Genomic DNA, 22476 nt, shown 5'->3' with positions numbered 1-22476 from the left:
AGCTCAGGGCTCAATAACCAGCATAGGCTAGAGCCAGGTTAGGCATCTGATGGCCACTTGATAGTTAAAGTGGAGTTCCACCCAAAAGTGGAACTTCCACTCATCGGATTCCTCCTCCCCTCCGGTGTCACTGTTGGCACCTTTCAGGGGGGAGGGGGGGTGCAGATACCTGTATATTACAGGTATCTGTACCCACTTCCGGCATAGATAGCCGCAGAATCTGTGGTTATTTACGCCACTTCCTTTTTCCCCCCCGCTGTCTGCTGGGAAACACACGGGTCCCAGAGACAGCAGGGACCAGCCGTATTGCGCTGCGCGACTCGCGCATGCGCAGTAGGGAACCGGGAAGTGAAGCCGCATGGCTTCACTTCCTGATTCCCTTACCGAAGATGGAGGCGGCAGCACCCGAGGACCGAGTGATGGTTCGGCCTCGGGTGCCGACATCGCGGGCGCCCTGGACAGGTAAGTGTAAATGTTTTAAAAGTCAGCAGCTGCAGTATTTGTAGCTGCTGACTTTTAAAAAAAAAAAATTTGTCGGAGCTCCACTTTAAAGGTCCGGTTGTATGATAGGTTAGAAACTGTTAGGGACTAAGATGCAGAGTAGATAGTCTGACTCTAAGTTCCACTGCCACACCACAGTTTTTACTAGTAAGAAGTTGCATTCCAGGTTGGTTGGACAATGGTTGGAGGATCACAACATCACTGATGAACTTGTTTTCAAGTCTCCAACACCATGATGGATGCCGCATCATAATCATCCTCAGGGACAACTGCAATTGAACTTGGTTGCAACATTCATCTGGAGGTATCTTTATTAATAACTATAATTACTCGGGTATATGTGCACAATTCCACCAGGACTCCTACAGGCCCCTTGTTGATATTACCTGTTTGCACATCAGATCATCGGATGTATATGTACTCACCCTGTCCTTTAGTGAGGGTGTACATTTTTTTTTTTTTGGGTAGTAACTAGCCTGGGAGAGTTGCTAACTGCTCATTTGGTTTCTCCCCTATGTCTCAGAGTTGCTGCAGTACCCTGCTGTCACTGATACTTAGAGCTATAGTTATGGTACCCAGCAGGTCTTTTGCTATTAAGCCTTTAACCGCTTCAGCCCCGGAAGATTTTACCCCCTTCCTGACCAGAGCACCTTTTACAGATTGGTACTGCGTCCCTTTAACTGTCAATTGCGCGGTCGTTCAACGCTGTACCCAAACGAAATTTGCATCCTTTTCTCCCCACAAATAGAGCTTTCTTTTGGTGGTATTTGATCACCTCTGCGGTTTTTATTTTTTTGCGCTGTGAACAAAAAAAGAGTGACATTTTTATTTATTGTATTTTTTATACTAGTAATGGCTGTGATCTGCGATTTTTAGCGTGACATTGCGACGGACAGATCGGAGACTTTTGACACTTTTTTGGGACCATTGGCATTTTTTTTTTTTTTTTTTAACAGAAGGAATGTTTATTGAAGTATTTAGACATTATACATGAGAACAGTAATTATCACATTAATAGATATCCGTTTAACAGTATCAACAATGACTTTTATGTTTCTCTGGGGTTATCAACCGTGAATTATTCTTCCCTTACATCGTATTAACTACAATCATCCCCATCTCGTCCTCCAATCCTTATCAGCAATAATGCCTGCAGTACATTGAGAGGAATAGCAACACCTATATAAGTTGTACCCTCCTAGTCTATTACTCATACCAGTATAAATGAGAAGAGGGATACAGCGATCAGCGATTACTGTGTAAATGTCACTGGCAGGGAAGGGGTTAACACTAGGGGCGATCAAAGGGTTAAATGTGTGTTCCCTCAGCATGTTCTAACTGTGTGGGGATGGGAGCGACTAGGAGAGGAGTCATAAGGTTTTTCCTACTTAGTAGGAACAAACGATATGGCTCCTCTCCTCTGACAGCACAGGGATTTGTGTGTTTATCCCGGTGTTGACGCTTGTGCACACGATCACGCATGGCCAGCAGCGATTGCGCGCATCGGGTCCCCCACCATGCAGCAGGTACGTGCCCCCCCTGTGGTGGCCGAAAACAGGTAGGACGTACTCGTACGGGATTTCGCCCAGGAGAGCCATTGTGCCCAGCTCAGCTGAGCTCGCATGATTTCACACCGGCATTTCAGTCCAACTTCGGGGGGCGATTTAAGAGACATCTGTGTGGGTTCATGCACAGATGTCTATTGAAATTGCCCTGAAGTCGCCAAAAGTAGTGCAGGAACTACTTCTGGGAATCTGTACGGCGGTGCAAAGGGGACATCGCACCGATTTGGACGGTGCCGTTGCCGGAAATAGGCTCCGATTTGGCATGCGATTTGACGTGTCAAATCGCATGTCAAATGGGCCTGGTATGAACGAGGGCTAAAACCTAAAAGCTGATTGGTTACTATGCACAGCTGCACCAGATTCTGTGTGCACTGGGTTTAGTAAATCCCCCCCTCTGTGTCCTCACATTCCCTATTGCCACTATCAGGGTTGTTGGACAAAAGGTACAAGAGAAGCTCTCTGTGTTGGTTTGGTAGAGTCCTACTTACTAGAGGCATTATTATACAGAATTTAGTGCACATAATTGATTTAGGAAAACAAGCAAGGCTAAGGCTTCTAAACCATTCATGGTGGGATATGTTTACCTTTGAAGCAGACATATAATGATGGCCTACGCCTTTCTTATTGTCACTTGTGAAATCATTACGTCCAGAGCTGAATCCTAAGCATAATAAGGATGTTATATAATATTTTCTCCGTTTTACTGAGTGACGTGGGTTGTTTCCTGTAATGATCCTAATTTTTGTTACAAGTATAAATCTTTCTCACACCCGTTTAGTCATCTCAGTAACACAATGCAGCTCACATTGATCTTGATCTTTGGATCATTCTGTGTGACCAGGAGCCAATTTAGAGGTAGGAAAAAATTATTTTTTTTTATTTCTTTGGCAATGCCAAATACCACAGGATTATTCCAAGTTTAACTAAAGGCATTTTTTTTCTAGTTTTGGATAGAGTGGAGAGGGATTAGAACCCCTGTCAGTTTTTATTGCTGTATGTGCCCTTGTTAGAAAGGTTTACCCTCTCTATTTGTCCTGCACATTGTTATCATGCAAATTGATAGTAGAAGAAAATCCCAAATTTTGGGTTGACATCAGAAAACTAATACAGGGGAACTCTTCCAATAGGGACACTAGTTCTGGTGAATCTGGTAACATTCTAGGGTTTACTTAGTTTGGGGGGATTTCCTCTCACTTCCTGTTGTTGCTATGGGACAGGAAGTGAAGAAAAATATTCCCAATAGGAAATAAATGAGGTTATAAGCCTCCGTTACTGTATCCAAATTTTTTTTTTTTAAATGCCTTTGTTTCAACTTTATTAAGGTTGTAAAAAGTGCAATGATGACATTTAAACTTTAATAAGTCATAGAAACTAATTAGTAAGCCTCAATAATATGACAATCTGAAATCTAGTTTCTATAAATTACACTACTTGTCAAACATGATTTTCCATTGCACTGCCTTACTGTAAAAAACTTTAAGGAGGTTTATGTTTTGATATGCCTAATTGTGAAATAGTATGGTGCTTTTACATTCTTTATATGCTTTTGCAAATCCTGCTCCATTGAGATGAAATGGTTCTTAGGGAAGATGCTGCTTTAGATATATATATATTCAGCTATATGAACATTTGGGACTGCAGCTCCCTAGTTGTTGATTCATCTCAGTATAACTGGTTGAAGGAAATGTCTTAGACCTCTTGCATACGGTACTGATGTTTGAGCATCAGCATTCTTGGACGTAATTTCAGGCATTTGTGTTGCATGTATTTATGCGTGTGTTTGAGCGTATGGGTATTTCAGCGCACAATACATTACTAGGTAAAATCTATGCTCATATGCATATATTTGTGCTTATTTGCGATTACCGGTGAAAAATACTGACTAGGAACGCAGATTTTATTATTATTTTTTTTTTTTTTACTCAAAAATACACAGTGCTTATTTACACACCTGTGTATACAGGCACATTGTAAACAATGGGCTGCATTTTAGATCATTAAAATCAAACGCTGTACTGAGCTTTTTCAAGCTGCAGTGTGCAAGAGACCTTAGACTATCATCATAGCTCTTTGCTCACCAAAACAAATGGATAACTTTGTGAATAAGCAGGAAGAGCTGGCATCTTTTCCTTGATAACCTATTTAGGTCCTTGCATGAGGCATAACTTTAAGTACATCCATGCTTGGCTGAACATTATAAAACTAATAGTAAATACTTAAGATGATTGAAAGTACCTTTACATAGTTTCATAAATGCCCCTGAAGTCTTGGAACCTAGGATGCTCAAATTGCAATATCCCTTGCTGACACTGAGCCCTGATCCACCACTTCCTATACATCACTGTGATAAGTGGCCTTACTATCCAACAGAGAGCTGTGGAAGGTAAAAGTTGGGTCTTGACTTTCAAACTGAAGTCAGTATTTACCTAACTGAGAGGAGTGTTTTTTTGTGATTTCCTGAGCTGCCTGTGAAAATGTGAAGACATTTGTAGATACATTTGGGTACCTCTTTTAAAATTCTACTTACTACCTTTAACCTAAGCACAGGTGTAATAAAAATTCTATCTTGTTAGTAAACAGGTGCCATGTAAAAATAGACATATCAGAGAGCTATAATATAATGTATATACTGTATATATATATATATATATATATATATATATATATATATATACATATACAGTTGTGCTCATAAGTTTACATACCCTGGCAGAATTTATGATTTCTTGGCCATTTTTTTAGAGAATATGAATGATAACAAAAACTTTTTTTTCACTCATGGTTAGTGTTTGGCTGAAGCCATTTCAGCCAATCAACTGTGTTTACTCTTTTGAAATCATGATGACAACAGAAACTACCCAAATGACCCTGATCAAACGTTTACATACCCCAGTTCTTAATACCGTGTATAGCCCCCTTTAACATCAATGACAGCTTGGAGTCTTTTGTGGTATTTGTGGATGACGAGGCTCTTTATCTTCTCAGATGGTAAAGCTGCCCATTCCTCTCAGCAAAAAAGTCTCCAGTTCCAGTATATTCTTGGGCTGTCTTGCATGAACTGCACATTTGAGATCTCCCCAGAGTGGCTCAATGATATTGAGGTCAGGAGGCTGAGATGGCCATTGCAGAACCTTCACTTTATTCTGCTGTAGCCAATGACAGGTTGACTTGGCCTTGTGTTTTGGATCATTGTCATGTTGGAATGTCCAAGTACGTCCCATGCACAGCTTCCTGGCTGATGAATGCAAATGTTCATCCAGTATTTTTTGATAACATACTGCATTCATCTTGCCATCCATTTTGACCAGATTTCCTGTGCGTTTGTAGCTCACACATCCCAAAAACATCAGAGATCCACCTCTGTGTTTCACAGTAGGAATGGTGTACCTTTCATCATAGGTCTTGTTGACTCTCCAAATGTAGTGTTTATGGTTGTGGCCAAAAAGCTCAAATTTGGTGTCATCACTCCAAATGACTTTGTGTCAGAAGGTTTGAGGCTTGTCTCTGTGCTGTTTGGCGTATTGTAAGTGGGATACTTTGGGGCATTCGCATAGTAATGGCTTTCTTCTGGTGACTCGACCATGCAGCCCATCTTTCTTCAAGTGCCTCCTTATTGTGCATCTTGAAACAGCCACACCACGTTTTCAGAGAGTCCTGTATTTTACCTGAAGCTATTTGTGAGTTTTTCTTTGCATCCCAAACAATTTTCCTGGCAGTTGTGGCTGAAATCTTAGTTGGTCTACCTAACCGTGGTTTGGTTTCAACAGAACCCCCCATTTTCCACTTCTTGATTAGAGTTTGAACACTGCTGATTGGCATTCTTAATTCCTTGGATATCTTTTTATATCCCTTTCCTGTTTTATACAGTTCAACTACCTTTTCCCACAGATCCTTTGACAATTCTTTTGCTTTCCCCATGACTCAGAATCCAGAAACATCAGTGCAGCACTGGATAAAAGATGCAAGAGTCTGTCAGGAGTCCAGAAACTCATTGACCTTTTATACATGCACACTCATTACAAGCAAACAGATCACAGGTGAGGATGGTTACCTTTAATAGCCATTCAAACCCCTTTATGTCAACTTGTGTGCATGTTATCAGGTAAAAATCAACTTTTGATCAGGGTCATTTGGGTAGTTTCTGTTGCCATTATGATCTAAAAAGGGTAAACACAGTTGATTGATAATAAATGGCTTCAGCCAAACACTAACCATGAGTGAAAGAAATGTTTTTGTGTTTTCATTCATATTCTCAGAAAAATGGCCAAGAAATCATAAATTCTGCCAGGGTATGTAAACTTATGAGCACAACTGTGTATATATATATATATATATATATATATATATATATATATATATATATATATATATATATATATATACATACAGGTGCATATCATAAACTTAGAATATCATCAAAAAGTTAATTTATTTCAGTAATTCAATTTAAAAGGTGAAACTCATATATTTTTATATAGATGCATTACACACAGAGTGATATATTTCAAGCATTTCTTTCTTTTAATTTCATGTTGTTGCGGCATGAGTGATCTTTGAGGTCCGCTAATTTTTCTGACATTCTTTTAATTTCATCCTCATGGTCATTATGGGCATCAATAAGGTCATTATGAGAGTGACATATGTCCCCAATTTTCTCCTCAGCATGAGACATTCTAAGGGAGAGGTCCTGAACTGCGGATGTTACATTGTTAAGCATGGCAGACATATCCACATGTGTGGAGTCTCTCAGGGACCGAAGCACATGCTTAAGGTCTGCTGTAGTGGCAGGCTGAGTGGAAGAAGGATATTCCTCCAATGGCTTGGTTAGCTGTGTATTGGAATATAGGGTAGGTAGCAGCTGAACATCAGCCTCCTCCTCTATCTGCTTGGGCCACTCAATACATGATCCCATGATCATTAAACCAGGTATTGGTGCTTTTGGTAGTGTGGCCAGGTGCCAAGTCCTGCTAGAAAATGAAATCAACATCTCCATAAAGCTGATCAGCAGAGGGAAGCTTGAAGTGCTCTAGAATTTCCTGGTAGAGGGCTGCTCTGACTTTGGACTTGATAAAACACAGTGGACCAACACCAGCAGATAACACGGCTCCCCAAATCATCATGAACTGTGGACAATTTTGCATTTCATTTGGACATTAAGGTCCCAGAGTCTGGAGGAAGAGTGGAGAGGCACAGAATCCAAGTTGCATAAGGTCCAGTGTGAAGTTTCCACAGTCAGTGATGATTTGGGGAGCCATGTCATCAGCTGGTGTTGGTCCACAGTGTTTTATCAAGTCCAAAGTCAGCACAGTTCTCTATCAGGAAATTCTACAGCACTTCATGCTTCCCTCTGCTGACCAGCTTTATGGAGATGCTGATTTCATTTTCCAGCCAGACTTAGCACCTACCCACACTGCCAAAAGTACCAATATCTTGTTTAATGATCATGGGATCATGTATTGAGTGCATACTATACTGTACATGGACATACTTTTCAGTAAACCAACATTTCTGTATTAAAAACCTTTTCATTAATTGGTAATATTAAAATTTTCTGAGATACTGAATTTTGTTTTTTTTTCACTAGCTGTAAGGCATAATCATCAAAATTAAAAGAAAGAAATGCTTGAAATATATCACTCTGTGTGTAATGCATCTATATAAAATATATGGGTTTTACTTTTTGCATTGAATTACTGAAATAAATTAACTTTTTGATGATATTCTAATTTTATGAGATGCACCTGTATATATTGTGCAGGATGCCAGGGATGTTTCCTGGATAGCAGTTCTTTAACTTGTTGCGGGCACCTACTCCACTGCAGACCCAGTGGGGAACGTATGAGTGTTTCAAATTACAGATTACATCTGTATCTATAATGATCATAGAATCTGCAATGAACATACAGAACTTAATATTAGTTCAAGAGGTTTGAGCATCATTGCCAGCAATTAGGCAGTGCAGCAATTCAATTATTCGATATAGTAATTAGTGAACATCGGAGTGCTTGCTACTGTACTCAGAGCTTTTCCAATGTGTGGGAAAATCTCTATAATAGATCATGGATCATATCCTTTTCTCCACAAAAAAATAACCCTTTTTTCTTTTACAACCCTTGCAGAAAAAAAAAAAAAATAATGGTTGTCAGTGAAAAGAGTCCATATGGGTCACGACAATGTCATGTAACAAATTATATATAGACAATCATTTGCAAATGTTGATGAAGATTTTTATCACAGTAAATTGTGTGTCTTGTTACTAGGACGATGTACTACAAATCCACCATTATGCTGCAACAAGTCGGACAGTACATGTATTAGAGTAGATTGCTACTGTGATCAGTACTGCACCATCAATGGGGACTGCTGCGCGGACAGACAACTTGCATGTGATGCAGGTAAGGTATACAATCTATGTTGTACAGTGCATAGTCTTGACTATTATGCTGTATGTACTATGAAGAATGTTACACAGACCTAGCTTCTGCTTTTTTTTCTCAGCAAGTGATTGTTGGGGTGTAGTTTGCAAGTATTTTATTGCAGTTCTTCTTTAATGAAGGTTTAGAGAAAGGGGTCTATTTATAAAAAAAAAAATTGCTGTCCGAATGTCCTAGCATTCGTGCAAAATTCGTGAATAATACCTATAATGTTTGTAATATGTGTTAAATGTCAGTTTCAATGTGTTGTCTTGTCTTTTGTAGGGCAAATGTATCATTCCAAACACGGCACAGTGGTGTAGTGGGTAGCACTCTCGCCTAGCAGTAAAAAGGGTCGCTGGTTCAAATCCCAACCATGACACTACCTGCTTGGAGTTTGCATGTTCTCCCTGTGCTTACGTGGGTTTCCCCCGGGTACTCCGGTTTCCTCCCACACTCCAAAGACATGCTGGTAGGTTAATTGGCTTCTGTCCAAAAATTAGCCCTAGTATATGAATGTGAGTTGGGGACCTTGTATTGTGGGCTCCTTGAGGGTAGGGTGTGATGTATGTGTGGAGCGCTGTGTAAAAATTGACAGCGCTATATGGGTACCTTAAATAAAAATAATAATAATAATAGTTGAGCATCTTAATGAGACAAAATGTACAGGGGTAGAGAGAATTGTAGACACAAACTCACACTCACTCAAGTTGAACTGGATGGACTAGTGTCCTTTTTCAACTTTACTAACTATGTAACTATGTAACTCGATCCCAAGAGAAAAATAGTCTTAAGAACATTAACCATAGACAAAATATCCTGACACTATAGGCTAAGAACAATTGATCAGCAGAGGTAATAATACAGGAAATAAAATAGAGTTCTGTCTCTTCAACATTGTATCAATTCTGTATAGCAGTTCACTCTATACAGTAGTTGATTCATTACGCTGTCAGTGGTGAGAACCGGAATGCCACACTGCTGCCAGGTGCAGCTCGCAGCATGGGTCCGGTGTGTCCCTGTTCTCTGTTTCAGGGACGTATTAGGGCCGAATCCTGCATTCGGACCTGAAACTGAGCCAAAGCCGCACAGGACTCCTGTGCAATTCACTCCGCAGCTGCCATGGAGATGCGTGAACCGGCTCCATAGAGCCAGTCACAATCTCCTGTCATGCGAATTGCATGCGGTGAAATCCGCATCCAATTCACACTAGTGTGAACCCAACCTAATGGTCTCTAAGTTTTTCTTCTTCTGGTCAAATGGTCTTACCCTACAGTGTCAGGCTATTTTGTCTATTTGTTGAATGTTCTTTAACTTTTCTGATCAAGTGTTCTTAAGGCTATCTTTCTCTTAGGATCTAATGTTAAGGAATGTTACATTCACCCTGTGAAAGGCAACAAATAGAAACAGGCATTTCACACATATTACAAACATTAAGTGTATTATTAGTGAGTTTTGCACAAATGCTGAAACATTGGCACAGCAATTTTTTTATAATTAGATCTTAAACTGTTGGCTTCCTGTCTATATTCTGTTTTATTTTATTGAAACTATCCTTTAGATTTATGTGTGTCTGTGAAACTGTCACTTATAGCACAGTAATTAAAATAGATGCAAGGACTGTGTACAGTGTATACTATAAGTAGGCCCAGACTATATTTTACAATGCCTCTTTAAGCCATGCCCAATATTTAGCACAATCTAGCCATGGTCTATTTTTGCCATGGCACGCTGAGTGCTCTGCATCCTATTTGTTTCTTCTTTAGCGGCCCCTCTTTTCCAAGTGATATTGGGAGACATGCAGAACGTTCAAAGCAGCCAATAAAACCATTAAAGTGTTTTCACTTTTTGTCATGCTTACTATTTCACTTTTCATTTTTTAAGAAAGGCAGATTACTTATTGTTGAGTATTGTTAGATTTTACATATTATTTACGCTCAAGGGCACAGCTACAGGGGTCGAACTTGACCGTGAGGCCCCCCTGTACAGCTGAATAGGAGGGGCGGCATATAGCGGAATCAATCCCTGATTCCTGCAGCCGCTGAATGCCCGCTTCTCCTCCTTTCCCTCCCGCAGGCATTCAGCGGCTGCAGGAGGCAGGAATCAATTCCTCTATATGTTACCGCCTTATCGCTCCTCCTATCCAGCTTCCCTCTGCTGCTCCCGGGCCCCTCTCTTCCAGCTTCACACTGAGCTACTCGGGAACACATCTTGACATCACGGCACGTCAAGCAAGTCGCTGCTCCCAAGAGTGAGACAACCCTGAGCTGCCGGGATCTGGGTAACCGAGCGGGTGGGAGCTGTGAAAGGGGGATAAGCCGCCCTAGCATTCCGCCATTGTAGGGGGGCCCCAGCGGGGTTGCTTGCTGCAGGGCTCTGAACTGAGAGTGTATCTCTCATAAGGCTCAGACCCTGCACTGACAGTCCCCCCCCTCGCACAGACAGGACAGGAGAGAGCCGATCTGCTCCTTCTTCTTCCACCCCTCTCCTCCTCTGTGCACTGTGGAAACTGTAAATCTAAGCAGCTGAGTTTGTTCATTCAGCTGCTTAGCGTAACACTTTCTGCAGTGCACACAGGAGGAGGGGGGTGGGAGGAGAAGGAGCAGATTGGGTCTGAGCCTTATGAGAGATACACTCTCAGCTCTCAGACTCTGAGCCCTGCTGATGCGTACTGATAGGCGGCATTGATGAGCACTGATAAGTGGCACTGATGGGCACTGATAAGGGGCATTGATGAGCACTGATAAGTGGCACCGATGGGCACTAATAGGGGGCATTGATGAGCACTGATAGGCGGCATTGATGAGCACTGATATGTGGCAATGATAGACAGCACTGATGGGCATTGATTGGCAGCATAGATAAGCACTGATAGGCAGCATTGACGAGCACTGATAGGCGGCACTGATGGGCACTGATAGGCAGCACTGATGGGCACTGATAGATGGCACTAATAGGCACTGATAGACGGCATTAATGGGCACTGATAAGTGGCCTTGATAAGTACTGATAAGCGCTGATAGGTAGCACTGATAGGGGACACTGATGAGCACTGATATGTGGCACTGATGGGCACTAATAGGCAGCACTGATAGGCAGCACTGATGGGGCTGCACTGATAATCAGGGCACTGATGATCAGTACCCTGATTTGTGTAAACAATGTACTGACGGTCTTGCTGGTTAACGGCTGGTTAACGGCTCTCCTTTCCTCAAACAGACACATCGTAGGAAGAAAGGACTGCCGATAACTGGCCAGTATGTTTACATGTGATCAGCTGTTTACATGGTAAAGGGCCACTGTGGTTAGCCCTTTATCGTAATCTGTGATCAGCTGTGTCACAGAGCATGCTAGATGCACCTCCCAGGCGGCACGCGGAAGGCAGGGTTCTGGGAGGATGTCCATGGACACCTTCCAAGAACTGGAAGCCCAGGGCTTTGATGGAAGGGGGGGGTTAGGGGGCCCTGAGCTTCCAGTTCTGCGAGGGCATCCATGGACATCCTCCTAGAACCCTGCCTCCCGCGTGTCCCCTGGGGCACTCATCTAGTGCACTCTGTGCCTGCTGTGTCCCTCGGAACACAGATCATGGTAAAGGGCCAATCAACTGATCACATGTAAACAGACTTGCCGGTTTTTGGCAGTCCCTTCCTCCCATGCTGTGTCTGTTGAAAGGTGAGTCATTAACTGGCAAGACTGTCAGTACATTGTTTACCCTGTTAATCAGAGCTCTGATCATCGCCCATATAATCAGTGCAGCCCCCATCAGTGCTACCTATCAGTGCCACCTATCAGTGCCCATCAGTGCCACCTATCAGTGCTTATCAATGCTATCAGTGCCACCTGTCAGTGCTCATCAATGTTTCCGATCAGTGCCCATCAGTGCCACCCATCAGTACTACCCAAAAGTGCCACCTATCAGTGCCACCTATCAGTGTTCATCAGTGCTGCCTATCAGTGCTTCCTCAGCAGGACTCCTCTGCGCTGACAGCATCTCTCTTATACAGCTCAGAGCCTGCACTGACAGTTCCCCTTCCCTCCTCCCTCGCACGGGTGAGAGGGGAGAGCCGATCTGCTCCTTGTCCTCCTGCCCCTCTCCTCCTGTGTGTGCACTGTGGGCAGTGTGAAACCTGAGCAGCTGAATTATCAAATTCACACACACACAGGAGGAGATAGTTGCTACTGTCCCGGATTTTCCGGAACATTCCCGGGACTTAGACGCCATTCCCGAATTTGTGGTGTCCCGGTAAATGTCCCGAGAAATCCGGCTCTTCAAGATTTCGCCGCCGCCGCCGCTAGAGGTCCGCGGTCGGCGGAGACATTGTCTCAGCCGGCCGCCATTTTAAAGAAGTTCAAGAAGACGGCTGGGGGGGGCTAGACGGAGCTCCTGTGTCGCCGCCCACCCTCCGCCCCTGCTCCGCCTCGCCCCGCCTACACCCCGCCTACCCCCCGCCCCGCTGCCAGTCTGATATGGAAAGGGGCGGGGGTTCTAGCCATGCAGCCGCTACACTAGGACACCTCTTAGGTGGGAGGGGTGCACCGCTGTGGGAATCTAATGTAAGGGGGGCTCCACTGGGGACACCTGATGCAAGGGGGGCTCCACTGGGGACACCTAATGTGAGGGGGGGCTCTGCCGGGGACACCTGATGTGAGGGGGAGCTCCGCAGGGGACACCTGATGTGAGGGGGGGCTCCGCCGGGGACTCCTGATTTGAGGGGGGCTCTGCCGGGCACACCTGATGTGAGGGGGAGCTCCGCTGGGGACTCCTGATGTGAGGGGGGCTCTGCTGGGGACTCCTGATGTGAAGGGGAGCTCCGCCGGGGACACCTGATGTGAGGGGGGGCTCCGCCGGGGACTCCTGGTGTGAGGGGGGGCTCCGCCGGGGACTCCTGATGTGAGGGGGGCTCTGCCGGGGACACCTCATGTGAGGGGGAGCTCCGCTGGGGACTCCTGATGTGAGGGGGAGCACCGCTGGGGACACCGGATGTGAGGGGGGGCTCCGCCGGGGACTCCTGGTGTGAGGGGGGGCTCCGCCGGGGACTCCTGGTGTGAGGGGGGGCTCCGCCGGGGACTCCTGGTGTGAGGGGGGGCTCCGCCGGGGACCCCTGATGTGAGGGGGGCTCTGCCGGGGACACCTGATGTGAGGGGGGGCTCCGCCGGGGACTCCGGGATGATTGAAGTGCTAACACCAGGTGTTTGGAGTATCTTTATCTGCTGATTGTTAAACTTTCTAGAATACACATATTTTTATTGTGTAGGATCTGGGGCTGCTGTTCCGTCATTTCCCTCTCCCCCTCTCCCCCTTTCCCCCTCTCCCCCTCTCCCCCTTTCCCCCTCTCCCCCTCTCCCCCTATCCCCCTCTCCCCCTTTCCCTCTCCATCCCTCATTCATCTCAGACTCTAACCACACCCTCTTGAGCCACGCCCATTTAAGCCACGCCCACTATGTCGCGTAAACCACGCCCATTTTTTGCCGCGGCGCGCTTTGCTAATCTGGAACCATCTAAATGGTTCTGAGGTTTCAGAATACCTTCTCCCCATACTACACCTCCTCTACTACAACTGAGACCAGATCTTCCCAACACTCCCCAGCCAGGGGGAACAATGGCAAAGAAGCCTGTGGGTCTCGACATGACAAAGATTTCTACTCAGATGCTGACCCTGAATCGCAGTGGTTGAATGAAAAGTAACTGTGTATGGCCAGCTTAACCACTTGCCTACCACTTACACCCCCTTCCTGCCCAAGCCATTTTTCAGCGCTGTCGCACTTTGAATGACAATTACGCGGTCATGCAAAACTGTACCCAAACACATTTTTTATCATTTTCTTCACACAAATAGAGCTTTCTTTTGGTGGTATTTAATCACTGCTGAGTTTTTTTTTTTGAGATTTGATTTATTAAACCATACTCATTTAAGCCCATTCACCGCAATTGGACCAAGACCCAGTGTTCGCTGCGATGCGCTGTGCGTGCCACATTACTGCTCCAGTTTGGGTGCCCCAAGTCTTGTATAGTTCTAGCAACACCCCTGTATTATACCCAAGCTATCCACAATGACCACCAACCCCATAAGGTACACAATACTCCACTCCTGGGTTGATTTAACCTAACATTTAAACAGACTGTATTCCTTGAATAAAGTTTAGAAGCATTGTCCATCCCACTACCCCCTGTCGACTTCCACTCCAAGGTCTTTAACAATCCTATTGTCTATAGTGTATACTAAAAAAAAAATGCCGTGCAGCGGTAAAGTGTTTGGGTGTGGCTTGAAGAAAAGATGGCAACCCTATACCCATCTCTGGACACATTCTATATTATCAATATCTTTTTGTAAGTGAGGTCTCCAGAACTGGACACAGTATTCTAAATGAGGTCTCACTAAAGATCTACAGTATATAGGAGAATCAGAACCCCCTTCCTCCTGCTGGTAATCCCTTTATTGATGCGTCTGTAGCACCCTCTAGTAGTGTGCTAGAAAGAATAGGCAAATTTAAGCAGGCCTGGCTGGTTTCATTCTGGGTTGGAAGTGGCTCAGAATAGTGCTGGGTGACTCACAGGTGACGTCACTAGGACCTCCTACTTCTTTCCAGAAGAAGAGAAGCTGGAGGGGAGGTGGAGTCACCTGGGGTGTTCTGGGGAGCCCAGACCAATCCCCAACTTGGATTGGCGGGGGGCAGGCCTCCTCAAATACTCAGGGTCAGGTCAGAAAGGGAGGAGTTGTTGGGTTGAAGATCTGGAGTGAGAGAGTGCTGATGCTGTCGGGGCCTTAGAGGGTGCTCCCCAGTCTGGGGGAGTTACCTTGGGCCTGGGCTCGGGTGCCATCGGACCCACTTTCAAGAACACCTGAAAAAGTCCTCGACAGGCACAAGAGAGAGCAAGGAGAGGACAGCGGGAGAGTGCACTGCTAAGAGACTCCAGGAGGACAGCTGGTCGCAGCGAGGAGGGCTGGTGAGCGAGGCACAGTCAGGAGGACTGGGGATGCACTCCTGGGAGGACTGGGAGCTTGCAGTCAAAGATGGGTGCAGAACCAGAGGAGTAGACTGTGGAAGGGGCAGTGAAAAGAGGCAGCTGCAGCCATGAGGGCTGGCAGGGCCTGAGGGGGGCTGACTGGGATCAGTAGCTGTAGTGAGGACAGCTAGCACAAGGACTGTCTGCTACACCATAGGGGCCCGCGGTCCCTGCCTGCAAAAGGGTAATTACCAGGGCCTGGCTAAGCAAGTGTCAGGCCCAACCAACAATATGTGCTAGCTGATCCTGGAAGTGCTGGAGGTGACTAGAGTAATGCCCCGTACACACGGTCGGACATTGATCGGACATTCCGACAACAAAATCCTAGGATTTTTTCCGACAGATGTTGGCTCAAGCTTGCCTTGCATACACACGGTCACACAAAGTTGTCGGAAAATCCGATCATTCTGAACGCGGTGACGTAAAACACGTACGTCGGGATAATAAACGGGGCAGTAGCCAATAGCTTTCATCTCTTTATTTATTCTGAGCATGTGTGGCACTTTGTGCGTCGGATTTGTGTACACACGATCGGAAATTCCGACAACGGATTTTGTTGTCGGAAAATTTTATAGCCTGCTCTCAAACTTTGTGTGTCGGAAAATCCGATGGAAAATGTGTGATGGAGCTTACACATGGTCGGAATTTCCCACAACAAGGTCCTATCACACATTTTCCTTCGGAAAATCCGACCGTGTGTACAGGGCATAACAGTCTGCAGTAAGTGATGTGCTGGAGGAGTGAGGAGTGATAGGCTTCAAGCAAATGATGTGCAAGAGGAAGCTGAAGGTGTATGTACAGGGAGTGTACATAGTTGTCCCAAAACCAATTACATGATTATTCGTGCTGGGCATCCCATATCTCCCATCCACATCCAAGTTATTACCCTCAATAAAATACAAAAAATTGTATTTTTATAACAGCTTACCTGTAAAAAAATTTTCTTGGAGTTCATCACAGGACACAGAGCCACAATAATTACTGTATGGGTTAAATGGCACCTTCAGGTAATGGACACTGGCACACCCTAGACAGGAAGTTCAATTCCTGTCTAGGTGGGGCCCCCCCCCTCCATCACCACTACCAGAACATTCGCACCATTATCAGGACCATCAGCTACACCACTCCCTTTATCAGTGGCACTCCTCAGGACCATCATTCAACTCAGCAACCCCATTGCCGCTTCATCAGTATCATCATCGCATCATTCTACCAACATCAACTCTTTTTGTCACCATGTGCAACTTCAAATACTCAGCGGATGCCCTCCACAGACTAAGAAATACCACCTCAACGTTACCAACCTCCATTAAAAAAAAACTAAGAAAAGAACAATTACTAAAGACCAACCTACAATCAGCCATCAAACACAGGAAGTCACCAAGCCAACCACAACAATTAGCATGCGCCCTGATCTACACCAGATCTGCAGTCCAACACAGACTGGAAGTCCACAACTTCATCACCCAAAACAACATAGATTGCCTCTTCATCACGGAAAGCTGGCTAACACCCGATTGCAACGCCATCCTAACGGAATTGGTGCCGGAGAACTACAGCATTCTAACTGAGCATAGAAGAGGAAAAAAAGGAGGAGGCCTAGCAGTGATCTTCAAATCTCACCTTGCGCTCATCAAACCAACTTTACAGAACTCAGTGCCTTTCATGGAGACACTCACCCTTCATCTTCAAACAACACCCCAAGACACCAGTCACATACTACCATGCTACAGACCACCAGGACCGAAGACTAATCTCCTTACACCCCTCACTGAATTCATCTCAACATACACCCTGAAATCCAAAAACTTTCTGGTACTTGGGGACTTCAACTTCTGGGCAAACTCTACCCAAGACCCCATCGCCACCGCCTGCATTAACCAACTAGAAGAACTTGGTCTGCAGCAACTGATAAAGGCTCCCACGCATGGTTCAGGACACATTCTGGACCTCATCTTCAAACAAAATATGGACGTCAACATATTCGACAAAGTACCGCTACCATGGACGGACCACCACGCTATCAAATTTAAAATCACCACCAACACCACCATCCAAAAACTGAAACATGCAATAACAACACACTGGACCTGATCTCAGATCAGAAGAGCTGAAAGAGCCTGGAAAAGAAATTCTACAAAGGAAAACCACACAAACTACAAAGCACTCACTAAGAAATATCACATAGCAATCTTCAAAGCAAAAAAAGAACATTTCTCAAACACCATCTCAACAGCCTTAAACCGCCCTCGGGAACTTTTCAAAATAGTCGCACAGACTATGAACCCTACCTGCCTAGAGCCCCCAGCATACGAAACTCAAGAATTCTGTAATGAGTTATCAGATTTTTTTCATCGACAAAATCAACAACATTCGGGAAACAATTCAACAGAAAAAAACAACCAACCTCATTCAACTAAAGCAAAAAGAGAAAATCGACACGAACATCACACAATCACTGAATTGTCCGCTGATCCCAATCACCACTGACACCACCAAAAACATCATCAGAAGCCTCCGAGACAGGACATCACCAAACGACATAATTTCCACAAAACTCCTGAAAGAATGTACTGACATTCTGGCTCCTACTATAACACATCTCATAAATCAGTCATTCAAAGAAGGGATTGTTCCAATCACCCTCAAGCAAGGCATCGTCAAACCCCTCCTAAAGAAACCCAACCTCGACCCTAAAGATCCCAACTACTGCAGACCAGTAACAAGCCTCAACACCATCTCCAAGATTATGGAAAAAGCAGTAGTACAACAGCTACAACTCCACTTGGACACACACAAACTCTTGGACCCACTGCAATCAGGCTTCTGCCCAGGCCATGGCAAAGAAACGGCACTTCTCAAAATATGGGAAACGCCCTCAAAGAAGCAGATGATGGAGAATCATGTCTCCTGGTACTATTGGACCTCAGTGCAGCATTCGACACAGTGGACCACAATACCCTACTCATCCACCTCACAGAAGTAGCTGGAGTCACAGATTCAGATCTACCATGGTTCGCATCCTTTCTACAAAATCACTCACAGACAGTGAAACTAGGAGCCTTCACCTCTGAAACTCACGCAATTTCTTATGGAGTCCCTCAAGGTTCACCCTTATTACCAGTGCTTTTCAACATCTACATCCGTTCACTCCTCAAAATCATTAGAAAATCGGACCTCTGCTTCCACTCATATGCTGATGACATCCAACTCTACTTTTGTAGCACCAGTCAAAAAGACCACTACCAGCGACTAGAAAAATGCCTCACATTGATAGATGACTGGATGACCACTAGCTCCCTCAATCTCAATGGATCCAAAACAGAGCTTCTTCTCCTCCACGCAAACCATAATACAAAAACTAAGACCCCTTGGACACCACCCACCATCCTTGGACAGACCATCTCCCCAAACACCAAAGCCAAAAGTCTCAGAATCATCTTTGACTCAGAAATGTCGATGGATGCACAAATAGGATCGGTAGTCAGTGGATCTCACCATCTCCTTTGCCTACTACGAAGACTCATCACCTTCATTCCATAAGAGGACAAAGCAGCAGTAGTTGGAGCAATCATCAATCCCCGGCTCGATTACGCGAACTTCCTCTACATAGGACTACCTAAATACCAGATTGCATGCCTACAAGTCATCCAAAACACTACAGCAAGACTGGTAACACTGGTAAAAAAACCCTGGGAATCCATCACCCCATCCCTGAGGAGCTTACATTGGCTAACCGTAAAGGATCGGATCACTTTTAAGACCCTCTGCCTCACCCACAAATGCACTCAAGGAAACGCTCCACAATACCTATGCGAGAAAATAAAATACTACACACCCAATCGCAGTCCTCCTCCTCATTCCCAAGTCCCGCTACAAATCAAAGGGAGAACGAAGATTCACAGTCCAAGGACCACGGCTATGGAACGCTCTACCCACCAACATCCGCATGGAAGAAAACCATCGGGCCTTTAGAAAAAAGCTCAAGACCCAGCTCTTCTAAGAAACAGGACTAACAGCACGGATCAAGCGCCTTGAGGCGATTCAGTTCGCATTTGCAGCACTATACAAATCATTCATTCATTCAATTCCCCATATAACCCCTCCCCTTACTGGGAGTACCTCAGTTTTGTAGCAAAGCAATACACGTGTAACCAGAAAGAGGGGAGGGACCTCTGTGTCCCGTGATGTACTCCAAGAAAAGGATTTTACAGGTAAGCTGTTATAAAAATCCTATTTTCTTTATCATATATCACAGGACACAGAGCCACAGTAATTACTGTATGGGATGTCCCAGAGCAATGCTATTTGAGGGGAGGGGACACCAAAAAAATTAGGGTGCAATCAGACCTGAGGACCTATACTGCTGCCTGCAGCACACTGCGCCCAAAGGCATCATCCTCATGCCTTCTTACATCCACCTGATAGAATCTGGTGAATGTATGGACTGAAGACCAAGTTGCGGCCTTGCACATTTGAGCCATGGAGGCTTGGTGATGCACTGCCCACGAAGCACTAACAGCCCTGGTGGAGTGCGCTTTGATTTGAAAAGGTGGAACTTTCCACTTCAAACCATAAGCTTGAATAATTACTTGCCAAATCCATTTGGCAATAGTGGATTTCAAAGCTGCCTGTTCTTTCCTAGGACCTTCAGGCAACACAAACAGAACATCTGTTTTCTGAATATGAGCAGTTGCCTTCAAATAGATTTTGACTGCTCTCACTACATCCAAAGAATCTAGTGACTTTTCTTCCTTAGAACAGGGTTCTGGAAAAAATGAAGGCAAAACAATATCCTGGTTTAGATGAAAACCTGAAACCACCTTTGGCAGAAAGCTAGGATGAGGACGCAACACTACTCTATTCTTGTGAATGATTAACTATAGCTCTTTACAAGAAAGATACTGATTCTGATACCCTTCTTGCAGAAGAAATGGCTACCAGAAAAAGTAGCTTCCTTGTCAAAAGGACCAAAGGAATATGTCGTAACGGCTCAAAAGGCTGTTTCTGTAATGTGAACAGAACTAGATTCAAGTCTCAAGGGTTCAGGGGTGATCTAACCGGTGGATTAAGACGCGTTACCCCCTGTACAAAGCTTAAAAAGAATGCGAAGCAAGCGGACGTTGAAACAATACCAATAAGGCCGAGACCTGGCCCTTGATAGTACTCAAGGCCAGTTTCATCTCTAACCCTATTTGCAAAAAGGCAAGAATTCTACCTATGTCATACCTTCTAGCATGCCAACCCCTGGATTCACACCAGGAAACATATGCCTTCCAGACTCTATAATAAATGACTCTGAAGCTGGCTTCCTTGCATTAATCAAAGTAGATATCACTGAGCCTGAAAGCCCACCTGTCAGGTAAGTACTTACCGAGGCCGAGATGCTGAGAGCGGTTCGCCCTTGCCACTACGCGCACCCCGTCCCCTGGAGATGAAACAGGGAATGGGTGGCACTAAGGAGCACGGGCCATCAGCGGGTATGAGTCCCTTGTGGGAAACTCCAGAGCCGGGTCTGGGGATACAGGAGTCCAGGAACCGGTGGAAGTCCCGTTGCTGGGTGGAGCAGACAAACTGTAAGCAAGCAGAGGGTCAAACAAAGGCAATAAGCAAGACAAGTCCGTAGAACAGGCCGGGGTCAAACACTGGTATCAAGCAGAGGAAGTCCGTTAATCAGGACGGGGGTCAAACTCTGGTATCAAGCAGAGGAAGTCCGTTAATCAGGACGGGGGTCAAACACAGGTATCAAGCAGAGGAAGTCCGTTAATCAGGCTGGGCGTCAAACACTGGTATCAAGCAGAGGAAGTCAGTTAATCAGGCCGGGGGTCAAACACTGGTATCAAGCAGAGGAAGTCCGTTAATCAGGCCGGGGGTCAAACACTGGTATCAAGCAGAGGAAGTCCATTAATCAGTCCGGGGGTCAATCCAGGAGAGAGGCAGCGTGGTAAGAGCAGTCTGGGTCACAACAGGAGATCAGGTGAGCATAAATAGGAAACAGGAAGCAACAGGAGCTGAAAACAAACCAGCAACCAGTCTGGGTGCTGGAGCTGATTTAAATAGCCCTGCCAGAGTGTCACGGTGGGCGTACATGAGTCACCATGCGCACCCGTGTGCTATCGCGCACGTGCGCTCGCCGCTCCATCAGGCCGCGCGCACGCATGTGCCGAAGCGCCAATCCAGTGCGCACGCACCCAGGGACAGGATGAATGTGACTGGAGAGGACCCTTCTCTGACAGTGCCCCCCCAAGGGGCAGACTCTGGACGCCCAGTCTAGACATCAATTCAGGATGTTCCCGATGAAAAGCTTGGATTAAACGTGGGGCATGGAGATTCCTAGTAGGCTCCCAGGAATTGTCTTCAGGAGGGTACCCCTAACACTGAATTAGATATTGGAGCTGTCTGCCCCTCTTCCTGCAACTCAAAACAGACTCCACTTCGAATTCGTTCTCCCCATCCACTTCAACAGGTGGAGGAGGAAGTTCCTTCCTCCCAGGGAAAGGGCTGGCCACCACAGGCTTAAGCAGGGATGCATGGAAAACTGGGTGTATTCTATAAGATGTTGGTAGTGCCAGCTCAAATGCCACGGGGTTGACCATCCTCTTGATTTTAAAAGGCCCAATGAACTTTGGCCCCAGTTTCCGTGAGGGCAGAGGTAATCTGAGATTTGTGGTTGCCAACCAAACTTCCTCACCCACTTTGAAGATTGGATTTTCCTTCCTTCCTCGGTCATACTGTTTCTTATAATTGACCTGAGTTTTCCGTAGAGTGTCTTGGATCCTTTGGAAATTAGATTGAATAGAGCCTATCCGGTCTTGTACGGCAGGAACAGACATTTCAGGGAGGATGTTAGGGAGGAAGGGAGGATGGAATCCAAAGTTTGCCCAGAAGGGTGTTTGGTTTGTTGCGGAGTGAACGGAGTTGTTATAGGCGAACTCCGCATATGGTAGGAGAGTCGCCCAATCATCCTGTGAACCAGAACAAAAACATCGGA

Source organism: Aquarana catesbeiana, linkage group LG04 (genome assembly GCF_042186555.1).
Source record: "Aquarana catesbeiana isolate 2022-GZ linkage group LG04, ASM4218655v1, whole genome shotgun sequence".
NCBI classification, from domain to species: domain Eukaryota; kingdom Metazoa; phylum Chordata; class Amphibia; order Anura; family Ranidae; genus Aquarana; species Aquarana catesbeiana.
Note: the sequence above shows the minus strand (reverse complement) of the source record.